A 13,083-nucleotide genomic window follows, 5' to 3' on the forward strand; every position below is an offset into this window, starting at 1 on the left:
AGCATGTTTGGAGAGCAGCCTGATGTTTGCCCCTTGGTTACTCCCAACTCTCTTGTCCACAATTTCTAGCCTTTTTCCTGGGGCAGCTGGCACAACATGTGATCAGACCATGAGCCCATTAGGTAGCAACAGCTTCTGTAGCTGCCGGAGGCAAGAGAAAATCACCTCTAAATTTCCTGGTAGATAGCACAGAAATAATAGTGACTTGGTGATTCATGTCTTCAAACATAGGGAAATGTAGAAAAACAGCACAGGGCCTCAACAGATGTTGAGAATTCCTGCTTATGAAACAATTCAAAAAGACAATAAGGTTGCCTGATAATCATCTCGATACATCAGCAGGAACAGATCTCCATGTCCATAAAATAAATTAGCCTGAGACAAGACAGACAAAATATTAATGAAGGCTGCATTTCAGATGCTTCACCCAGTCCCTTTATCTCACTGTTTATCTGAGCCATCTAAATCTTTGCAGGGATCCTTTTACTCTCCTTTTTCTTTCTAATTACCCACTTCATCTTTTCCCCTCCTTCTTCTCCACCCAGCCAGCTCCTTCCTTGTAGACACTTCATAGACCCTTTCCCTCCCAGCTGTCTGCCCACAGGTGTGCAGCAAGGATCTGCTTCCCTTCATGCTGTGATTCCGCAGTCCTTTCCCTGCAGCTCCATCATCCCTCCTGAAAATCTGATGACATGATGCCTTTTTTTTTTTTTAAAAAAAAAAAAGAACCAGCTGACTGACTAATGCTGCCTGGGAGAGGGGAAGAAGTAAGGTGAGTAGACAGAAGTCTTCTTCAAAGTAATATGACTATTTAAAAACCAGGTTCATGTAGGACCAGTGCCTGCAAGGATGATCATTCATTCATCCCTATGGCATGCAAATCTGCTGGCCACACTTTGTCCCTTTCAGAACAGAAGTATCCCCAGTCACCGTGGTCAACCTCTTCACCATACTGTTGTTAAACTAACAAGCAACTGTAGGACGTTTTCTCTTGGTGAGGAAGCAAAGTCAGATAAACTAGCATCAGGTGAGAAGAACAAAGAGGGGACCATGGTTCCATGGAGTCAGTCAGCTTAGCAAAATTAGCTGGCAGAGAGTGGTGAACCCCTTTGTTTTACCTGAGTATTGGGTGAGCGTTTGCCCCATCACCATGTGTTAGGATACTTGGGAGGAATTTGATATTAGATGACCTGAGCTTTGGGCAGCTGAACTGTGAAGACCAGAGATAGAGAGCAGCAGGACACTTCTGTGTCAGACAATAGGCTTTTACAGGAACTGGGCTCTTTCAAGTTACTGAAAGCATCACTCTGCCTTGCCTTCACATTATCCAGTCTATGATGCCAGATCCAATGAGACCTGCAACGCATACATATCCCATGAGGGAGCACCTTAATGTTAATGTTCATGCAGTATCATAAATATCTGCCCCTATTATCAATGAGATGAGACCCTCCCAGGGATGTGTAGAGGCATCAACACTTTCATATATTGGGTGAAGAGAGAAGGTGAAAGAATGAAGGAGAAAACTCACAGCGAGCTGGTGAATTTTTGCACATGACATTCAACAAAAAAAAAGTATTACCCTATAAGAAGCTGCTGAGAGACAGAAACCAACTGGGAAATTGAACGATGCTGTGGCAGATGAAATTTAACTCAGATCGAGGTAAGGTGAACTTGTTATCCATATTGATGAGCCAGACTCATGGGATCATCTGAGGCCAGTGACTTGGAAGATATCATCACAAACTGTGCAGTAAAAAGGCTTGCCTGATGCAGAGCAGCAGGTACAAGGACAGAGTGGAGGGTCCTTTATAAAACAGTAATGCTGAAAAAATTCCTCCTAGTTAACACTATTTGGTGAACAGTACTAGCATGTGGAGTGAAATTCAGCCTTGGTTGCTTCCTTGCAAAAAAGTGGTCCCCTGAGCAGCAGTACTATCAAGACCTGGTTTTCTAGGATTTTTTTTTTTTTTAATAGATTCTCTGATGAATAAGAACAAGTCTGCATGCGTTTCTTCCCTTGGGAAAGATACAGGAGAGATCTTCCTCTACCCAGCTGCCTATTTTCATGAAAGATTCTAAAGAATCAATACCTTTGGTACATCTAACCTTCCATTACATGTTGTTAAAAGGTAGACAAGACATTCAAATACTATTGAAGGGGCCACAGAGGTAGATAGATTCCTGCTCAAATGGCCCTGTCACAGGCTCAGTTTCTGAAAAATGGCAAGCTGGAAAAGGAAGAAGGAGATGCCCCAGAAGTGAAGGTGGGAAGAATAGAGCAGGACTGGCACAGAGCAGTAGTAGCCCCAGGTTAAGTATAAGACATGGAGTATTTCCAAGCAAAACAGACAAGTATCTCGCAGAAACTTAGAAAAAATAAAGCTCTTCTGATATACCTTTTCCTAATCTGGGAGCAGTAAATTAACACCTGAAGAGTGACAGACACTTTGTCTTCCTATACAGTGACATGGCAGAAGTTTCCCGACTTCCTCCCAGATGGGAACCTGCCTGCATGGAAAAGATTTGGGACCAATGTGCATCTGTAGACTAGCTGAAGGAGAGCAAGTAACGTCCACCAACCTGCTGTTAAACTAAGAACGGTAGCACTAGTCATGTGAGCTACCATTTGCAAATCTCTTTTTCACTGGAGACTGATATCCCCAGTGTGCTTCTCACGGCTCCTTGAGCTCACCTCCTGGCACCCATAGGTATCCTCCACCTTGCAGGGTGAGAGACACATGGAGCAGGACACTGTGGTTTCCGAAGCACTCCCTGATCTGCAGCCCTGGACAGGAACCTCCCAGGTGACAATGGATCAGCAATTCAGTTCCCTGCCTAAAGCAAAACATCACTAACTAAAACAAAAATATTTTGAAGAAAAACATAACTTGAAAACATTAAAAAGCCAGTGTAAGTAACATATACAAGGTATATTATTCTGTGCCACCAAGAAGTCCCCATTCTCTCCTGTTCTGCTGATATCTTCTTAGGCAGCTTTGGTCAAGCACACTTCCACTGTTCCATCCCTCTTCTCATAGGGTTTAACTTGCTGTTTTCCCTCGCTTGCCAGTTCATAATCTGATGAAACACACTTACAATCTCTTTGGGGACAGATCTTTATACCTGATGATTTTGCCAATTGCTTTCAACCTGGGAGCTGTTGTATCGCTTCTGCATTCATCCTCTCTCCAGCCCCAATAGAAGCTCAATCAATAACCTCCTGCCATGGTCTTGTCACCACCTAAAGCCATTGCATCACCATATTCATAATGTTATTACAGATCAGCTCCATTTCCGCCACACTGTGGCTCTGCCACATTGCTTACTGTGATGAGCCACCACTGTAACAGCAGAGCCATTACTGCGTATGATAGGAGGCACAGGAATATAAACTGCTTTTGATTTCTTTCTCTCTCTGCTGCAAAACACAGAAGAATTGTCTCTGACCAGCAGAATATGGTGCTGGCACCCTGGATCTTCTGGCCAAATTCAGGAGAGATGTTAACTGCTCGGGGCTCAGCCTCCAGGTCCTGCCCTCCTGCATGTGTTCCTCAGGCAGCTGTTTTCATTTCTTGTGGTCAGGAGCCAGTGGGCAGACTCCTGCCCCACAGCAAGCAAGAGAAAACAATCAACTCACTCTAGCACTTCTGCAAATGGATTTTTATTGTACTCAAGCTTCTAAAAACTGTATTAAATATGAATGTACAAAATAAAATTTAGCAAGAGGGAAGCAGTGACAAACAGCTGCAAATAGCGCTTTTGAGGAGAGTGATAATTTAACCAGACTAGATCACTAGCTTCTGATAAAGCAAAGTCATGGGTTTACGTTTTACTGTTGACAGCAATTACACTGAGACTTTTATAGTGATTGTAGTATTCACTTCCTGAATAATTACACAATGTATGATGATAACTGAACTTGCTTGTACTACAGGTCTTATTGATCTAAAGGCAACCAACAAACACAAGCTATGTTCTTTTATTTTGAGAACTGTTACTCAGGTGATCAAATCTTCTGATGAGGAGAGCTATATAAGTACTGTCACATGCATAAAGCAGGTTATAGCGTTCTACTTGTGCAATTAGTCCAGGAACGGGTAGCTGCAAAGGCTGCTGCAAATCCTCTCCAGATAGAAAAAGACTCCAAGGCTGGCATTTCTCAGGTGAGAATGAATTTATTTGGATCATCTCCCAGGACATGTACATGCTGATACTTCCCTGAAAACAGGATTGCCATCTTTGCTTCAGCACATAACATTGCTCCCAGCACATACCATTGCTCCCAGCACACAAATACTGGATATTGTCTTTCTGCGTGAAGCTCCCACCAAGATGCAATCAGACTGCTCCTAATCCTTGGAAAGCTGGCTGAAGCAAGAGGAGGAGGTATTGTGACTCTCAGTGGGAAAATTTGGGGACATTATCTACAGAATAGTTGGAGTTTTATTCTTTTTTTTTCTCTACATTCTTTCCTCTACCAGATTTTATGGAAGCTCAGCAATAAAATGCTGTTCCAAGAAGGCCAAATCCCCGTAAGTCCCAAAGATGGCCTTAGGCTATGCATATCTACTCTGCCTGCTCTTTAAGCTGTCTAGACACAAGACAGCGTGATCTGGGGACCATGAAGCTGCACGAGGGTAATACAGTGGCTGAGCTAATAAGCCCTGGGGGGATCAGGATGGATTAACTTCAGCACAGGGCAGTGTTTCTAGGCTTCAGCCAGTTTTCAGCCTGAGAAGAGGTGACAAATACAGAGCTGGGGCCAGCAGTGCCAGCCACAACTGCATCCAGCAAGGACTGACTGCTCGTGCTGTTTTGCTGCTGCACTCAAGATGTTTCTCAGTATTTACAAGTCTTGTTGATTTTAGAAAGAGACGACATAGATCATAAGGCTAAAAAGTAAGCCAAGGTCCTGACATTGAGTTTATACCTACAGAGGCAAGAATGATTAAGTCTCTGGTGAAGTCTCTCTGTTGTGCACACTCACATATGCAAGCTAGCTGCAGCCTAAATGGTGACTGCAACATCCAGGGCTATATCAGTGATGGGAGCATGTGGTAGTGTTGGCCAGTACTAAAGCATTTTCAGTCCCTCCAGTAAATGTGTATTTCTGCACATGTGTGCAGACACGTACCTGTATGCACACCCAAGCACACCCAGCAAGGAATGCAGCCACTACCCAGCTTTTTCTTGGCAGGGCTCTGCACATTGTGTCAGCCAAGAAAAATTTCACATTTACAGGAAAACCCACTGCTGTTCTCACCCTGTTACACAGTAAATAAAAGCATTGCACAACAAATGTTGACACAGTAACTCTCAGAGGAATTTCACAGACAAAACAACCATGTATTCACAGATGTTAACAAAATAACCCCAGATTTCACATGTACTTACTAAGAAATTATTCTCTAGTGAACTAAACCAAGGATATGAGATGATTATCATAAACCATCTGACAACATCAGGTACTGTACTATGCAGGTTTAATTTAAGAGAGCTTGAAGGAACATACGGAGTATTGCTTGAGGTTTTGGCCAATGCTGAAAAAAGATCTTTGTTTCTTAAAATTTCCCAGCCCCATTTAGAGATTCCAGATGACTGAAACACTACTGTCAAGTTCCATTTATACTTCAAAAACTGGAACATTTCTCTGGCCCTGAACAGTGACCCTTTGGACTGTTGTCTGTCCCTAGTGCATGCTAGAGAGTTTCAAAACAGATACAGGAATGTGAATAAAGTAAATCAAGTCTAGGAATTCCTGGGAAAGAGCAAATAACCAGTGCTTATAACAGTAAATAAAACTGTACAGGCCTCATTTTACAGTCCCAGAGGCAAAGGGGTATAGGTCAGTTCACATCCAGCCAGCTAACCCCTTGCCACAAGAACAGTTGTCTTGCTGGAAAAAGTCCTTGGCCCAGTTAAGGGGTTGAATTGGGCCCAAATGCTCTTTAGGGGAGGGCTAGCTAGCACAGACCAAAACCACATTAAATAATTTGACAGGAAGGATAATCATGTGCCCTTTCCTGAAGCCCATGACCTGGTCGTCTTTTGTTTAAGCAGCACAGACACAACCAGGCTGCTTGACAGAGGACAGTAATGGCTGCAGTGTTATGGTGACCCCACTCTGCTGCTTCTGGGGACACAGGACAAAAAATGCTCCACTCACAAGATACCCTGAACTTACATGAGCAACGAAATCTTTAATAAAGCAACTGCTTTATGAAGTAACTGTTCTGAAATAATTCCAGAAAATTAGCCCATTGCTAAGATGCAACTCTAAAGTGCTATTTATTTGCTAGATCATTTTTACTTCTTGGATGATTGCTGTGAATAACAGTAGCTCCCAAAATGGTTTCATAAGAGAAGTCCTTACTTGCCAGACTCATCTCTATCTTTCAAACCTCTGCAAATTAAATCAGCACATCATTAAAGTCAGTACAAAGCTTTGTAACCAGCAGTCACAGAACTTTTGTGAATCCAAGGACTCACCATCAAATTTAGTTTGGAAAATGTGAGACCTAAGTCAGGGCATTTGAAAGTTATTCCTAATGCATTGCCCAGTGGTAGCAGTTGTCAAACCTGCAGGGCTGTTTCTTTCCAATCCTCACTGAACACTATCTTTGCAATAGCACAATTCATGTCACTGTCATGATTACAGGGACCAGGACACAGGAAGAGCAGTTACTAGTCATCCAGACATTTTCAACTGAATACTGGCAATGTGGCTTCATTCTCTTCTATTCTGCAAGTTTGACAAGGACACAGATGTCTCCAGAGCTGTTACTATAAAAAAAGAAAAACTTAAAATGAAGCAGAAAAAGTCCTTAGTCCCCAAACTTGATAAAAGGCCAGTTCACTTCTGCCTCCTGAAATCTAAAGCACACTTGTTGAATCTGGCAGCGTGACTGGTGTGTGTAGTGGTTCTTTGTCCCTGCTCCTGTTGCAGTCCTTAGATACCTTTTTTTTGCATAGATATTTTTCCTCGTGCGTGGCCCTGGTGAAGTGAGACCACCATTTTTCTGTAATGCAATCTAGCATTACCTGGCATATGTTTGGGTTTGAAATCACATCACCCTGGATATAAGTACGGTTCATTTTTAATGGGTTATTTTAGAACAGCAGTTTCAGGGTTTCTGGTTATTTTTAGCTCATGTGGTAATAAACTCAGGGAATGGAAGCACGAAACTTCCCCACATAATCTTATCCACAGTCTTCAGCTGTAGTCACACAGATGCATTGGGATCCAACCTGCCTTATCCAAAATTACAATTATCCCCTGAGCTGCCCTGAAAGGCAGCAGGAGGTGGCAGGCAGCAATCATTGCAGCTCCTGGGGGGAGCACAGATGGGCTCCAATGCAGTCAGGGCCTGCCTCAGACTTGCACCCCCCGAGTGGCCGGGAGCATACTCAGTGACTCATTTCTGGAGAGAGACTGTGGCAATGGCACCTATGCCACCTGCTTACTATAACCTGCATCACCCTGATTACGTGTGTGTTGTAAACAGTAACTGTGGAAATTAGGAAAAAGAATAATCAAGTGCTTTCAACCAGTCATGGTTTATTCTGCTGTAAGTTTCAACTGTCTCTAGCCAAGCTGATTTCCAGGAAGAGATCTTCTAATTTCTGCTCTGCTGTTAGTTGCAGCTCTCTCTCCAGATGGGTAATCTGAAGCTATGGACCAGCTGCTTTGCAGTGCCATGTCATAAAGCCTCCCTGAGACACAAGTAAACAGCCAGTGAGCTGAGGAAATGGCAGATAATCGGCTTTATTTTCTCCCTGAGTGGGTTTTAACACATGGGTCACATTGACCAGGGTCTGAAGTCTCCCAGACAGCATTTGACAAGACCTACTTGTTCATCAGGGGCCTGAAATTCCCAGCTGGTGCCCAGTTACCCACAATCACTTGCGTGTGGTAGCTTTTGTAGTTGATTTGTCTGAAAAGTAAGATATCACCATGGGAAAACTAATGCTCTCCTGTCAGCTGCACTATTTACACTATGCTCGCAGAAGGATCTAGCAAAAGAGGAAGACTGGTTTTATTCTTTTAGCAAGATCTCAGCAGCAGAGAGCAGTAGAGAGAGAAAGTCCCTGGTAACTGGGTTTTATGCCCAATAAAGAAAATATCATTAGAAGTTTGCACTTGCTGACACGTTTATGACTTCCAGCTAAATGTGCACTTCTTTACCTTCCTGTCAGGGTGCTGTGGGGGCCGGGGGCTCCCCGGGGACCCCCAGGGCAGCAGGCAGTGCCTGGCAGCCCAGGCCTGTCCTGCCCCACAACCAGGGAGCCAGGCAGCCCCAGCCCCAGGCACCTCCCTGGCGATGGGGACAGTCCAGGGCCATGCCGGGACATTGGCCCATGGGCAGGCACCCCAATCAGTGAGGTCCATGGCCAGGCAGGGCAGGGCCTGGTGGCCTTGGGGGGCTGAAATAGGGTCCTGGGCCATGGGCAGGGCAGGGGAGGCCCCTGGGAAGCTGCTCTGGGCCGTGAGCGTGGCTGGTGCCCTCAGGCCCTGACGCTTGAGATACCTTGTGTACTCTAGGTACGCCTGGGGATGGCGCTGGGTAAAGGTCTCTGCTACCCTGCAAGTTATGCAAGTAACAGCTTCCAAAACCAAAATGGGAATTTTAGTATCTCTCTCTCTCCAGTAATTTCTTGTCTTCCTTTAAGCTCATTTGTGTCAGACTGAAGACCCCTTCACTCTCAACTTAGGATGTAAGGGGGCTCTGGGGAGGGATGATAATAATAATAATAACAAAAACAAAAGGCAACCAGGCTGCATCTGAAAAGCAATACGTTAAAATCAAGTCCTTTCTTGCCCTGGGTTTGGTTATTGCAGGTCCTGGAACAACTGAGCCCCAAACCCCACTGGGTAACGAGCAGGGCACAATCACTAAAATCATCTTGTCCTCGGTTTGCTGGTGGCTGGCTGTGTCTCATACAGACACGCTCATCTCTTCCACCCACACGTGAATAACGCTTGACAGTTTCTGGCTCACAGAGCATGCAATGGGAAGGAAGCACAGGAACCTTGTTTGGTGCTCAGCACCGTTTTGGGAGCCAGTCTCTAACTTTGAGTTATCACAGTGCCAAGCCCCACAACAGCTTTGGTCTTTTGTGGATGGAGCTAGTGGCAATATAAGTGGTGCTGATCTGGAAGACAAATAATCCAGTGCTGGAAATGAAATGTTAGGAGTGTATATATATATTTATATATTTTAATTTTTTTTTTTTTTTAAATAGAAGAGGTAGGATTAATTTCATCCAATTTTAGGCGCCTATAGCATAAAGATTTGTATTTGGCCTAGTCGCCCCCCAGCTCCCTTCACAGTCAACAGAGGAAGACAGACACCTTTAGGGTATGATTCACCCAGCCTGGTTTTAGATGTCTACATAAGACAACAGAAATCCTGTCCTCTAAGGGACTGTTTCTCTCCTCCACTGACTAAAAGGGCAGCCAAAGATGATTAGCTTGGATGCAGACATACACCTTTAGGGGCATCTCACTCCCAGTAACCAAGGAAGGAAGATCAGCTTACCCAAACCCCTCCACATCAGAAATCTTCACACCTGCCCACACACGAACACACAGCCTTGGAAGCGAGTTGAAAGACCTCCTTATAGTCAAAATGACACTTCTGAGCAGATGGTTTATTAAATCTAGTTAAGTTTTAACTTATAAACAATCTTATTTGTAGAATCTTTATCCCATAACACTCCACCAGCAGAGCTGAGTCAGTTCTGTCACAGATAGAGCTGAATCCTCCCTTTTCTGAAAAAACTAGCCAAAGCCTACTGCTCAGGGATCTTTGGGTGAGGAGTAACACGATGGATCTCTTCCTCTAAATACGTAAACTGAGTATGTTGAGCTGGAGCTATCATGAATGCCACAAATTATGCTGCTGCTAGGCATGCATCCCTGCACTCCCTGGAATGCAACCTCAGGAGTGCGTTGGACAGCAGTGAGCTCTGCAGGAACCCAGTGGGAAAAAACTGGCTCAGATCGCCTCTGGTTTATCACTCATTGGGAAAGTGGCACAGGCAAAAACTCTGGTACCCATCTTCTACTGTGCACGCTGCATCTAGCAACTTTGCATTTAGTAGTCACAGTCATATTTTGCACCAAATTCTTAAATTAAGAGATGTTTAGCAGCTGAAATAAAGACATCAGGACTCAAATATTTAATACAACATGTTTTCTCTCATAGCTGTAACAGGAAACAGTAATTGCTATAAGCAGTGGCTCATTGGCAAACGTTTGGTGGTTGATATTTAAACCTACATATCTGCCTTATCTTCAAACCCTTGAAGCAAACTCTGGATTACCCCTTTCTGAGGTTGCATAAGGATAAACATCATAACAGACACTATATATATATTCAGTTCTTTTCTATATTTGGTCAAATTTTGCATTCTATGTTACAATTGCAATAACTATTTTTACAGAAGCTCGCAACAGCAGCTGCTAATTGTCCAGCCATCGAATCATGCCTCAGCTGTCTCAATGTGGTAAGTGCATCCTACATAGACTTCACATACTCTTATGCTAGTGAAAAATTAGATATGCTGGGATGTTGTATGGAACTTTGAATCAGTGGAAAGGCTCATTATATTCATTTTGGATAATGCCTCCTCTCTGATGTTAAGAAGAAATAGATGGGATTTTTCTGTGCAGTGGAGAAACTGCATTACTCAGAAAGCTGTCCTTCAAGAATCAGTAAGGTCTCTGTGACCCTGGTTACCCTGGAAGATTCAGTTCAAGTTTGCTTCATCTTTCCCAATTATAATTTATGACCCAAGGCAATGATCCATCAAGCCAGATAACATTACGTGGAGCTTACAATGGCAAAGGAGGGTAGGCATTTCCTGCCACCAGTGAACAAGAAAACTCTATCATTAATATAAGTTACCACAGTAGAAGAGGAGAGCTTATCCAAAAAAAAGATAGATGTTGCAGGAAACATTAAAGAGCTGCAGTCTTTGATGTGAGGGTTGGGGACTGCTGTGACACAGCACAGCAGCAAACCCGAAGTCCTTGCAAGTGCAGTCCTGACCCTGCTGAAGCCAACAGCAAAACTACTAATTTCAGCAAGCTGAAGATTTCCTCTGGATTCAGTTTATGGCTGAATCACCACCTTATTTGTTAGTGGCAGATGATGTCTCCACTCTATGCCATGCTCAGCTGTAAAACAGAATATACGGGAGTTATCCCCATCAGCAAGAGAAAACAACAAGTCTTAATGTGAGCGCTCACACAGCACACAACCACTGAGACCAGAGGTGCTGGAGAAATGGGGGCAGCCAGGGAGGTCTCGGCTGCTTTCTGTTTACCAGGAAATAACTTCATCTGGCAATTTATCATGGTGTGAAGTGGCAGGGGAAAAAAATTCCTCCTATCAGAAACATTGCTAGACAGTCACACTGGAATCAGAGTCCTGTAATGAAAAGCTAGTATTAAAGTTAGAGGGTCAGGAACAAGAAATCTTCATCGCTTGAGGGTACAGAAGGCATATGCAGCCATTTTGAGTGATTATTCCCCCACAGAAAGCAACCAGCAAGAAGAAATAGGGGCACTAAAAAACAATCTGGGGACAATCAAATTTGCAACCCTCTCCTGGACCATCAGCAGAATATTAGTACATATCTTCAGGTGAAGGAAAAAGCTATAGAAATACAAAGGCAAACCTGTCTCAGTTTTTTATAATCATTTTTACTATTTATTTTAAGCAAGAAAACATAATGCTTTATTGTATTTAGCAGCAGGATTAATTGCTTCTTTTCCTTGAGCTCCATCCAGTTGAGACTAGCTGCTGAGTTAAGGAGCTTGGCAACATCCCAAATATAGGGGTCTGATACCTCCTTGGAGGGAAAATAACCATTTCACATCCAGCCCACTCCCAGCTCCCAAGTGACTGCCTAGCCCCTGGCGAGGTGTGACATTTATACATAGGAAAGGTTATTCACCAATGGACACTTCTCACACTTTTTTTCCTGATTTTCATTGTTCTGCTGACTGCTAGTAAAAAATAGTGATGTTAAGCTTTCCCCTTCTTGGAAGACAGGTTTCTAATCTACAATTTTATAAAGTTCTGAGTGTTGAAAGGGAAATTCTAATTGTAACTGCTCAGCAGTGGTAATTTGTGACTGAGGAATATTCTGGCATATAAGACCCAATTACAAGAAGGGGTTAAACTGGCTGGAAGCAGAAATGCCAGAGAAAGAAAGACTCCTTGCAAGGGAGTGGAGTTTCCTTTAGTGATGAAACAAGAAACGGCATCAGCATTGTCTTGTAGCCATCCTGGAATGGGAGCACTCAGGAGCCTCCTTTGGGCAGCAGAGCTGGGCCTGGAGGATGGACCCAGGGCCAGGTGGAGATGGTCAACACAACTGCTCTCAGGACTGGTGCTGGTGCAAATGTATATAAGGAATCTGCTTGTGATGCATCTTTGCAGACTCCTTGTAGAACCACGTGTTGCAGTAGAACTCAGACAAAAGCATTGTTCATTAAATTTTTCTTTTATATTTAAGCACAAATGTGTGTTTAACTCACCTTGGGGGGTACCATAAAAATTCCCCAGCAGCGTCTAAGGCTCAAAATCAGCAAACCAACCCAGAAAGCAAACACCTCCTCCCACCAGTTATTCTGATTAAAAATCACATGGTTTTGAAGACTTCACTTAATCATTGCGTATTTGTGGTTTTTAGTATTTTGTATTGCTCTCTGAATTTGTACCACGAGTGCCCGTACAGGTAGCCTCCTTCATGATCCCGTTAGGTGTCAGAAGGAACGTGCAATGATGCTGAAATGCCTGGTCTGCCTTCCTAGATGATACAGCAGGTACTCAGCCAGCGAGACAACCAGGGTGCACAGCAGTCACAAGCATAGGGACAAAGCAACAAATGGCTGAGGAAAGGAAAAGTCTCATCCAGCATCAGGGGATACCAGAGGCAATGCTCCTCTTCCTCCCTTCCCATCGGCTCCCCTCCCTCCCTCTGCACATCCACAGAGTTACCAGCAGTGAGAGCAGTCCCTGTACCCCATGCCCCAGGTCATTTTCAGACCAAAAAAAAAAGCCAATT

Source organism: Pelecanus crispus, chromosome Z (genome assembly GCF_030463565.1).
Source record: "Pelecanus crispus isolate bPelCri1 chromosome Z, bPelCri1.pri, whole genome shotgun sequence".
Lineage (NCBI taxonomy): Eukaryota > Metazoa > Chordata > Aves > Pelecaniformes > Pelecanidae > Pelecanus > Pelecanus crispus.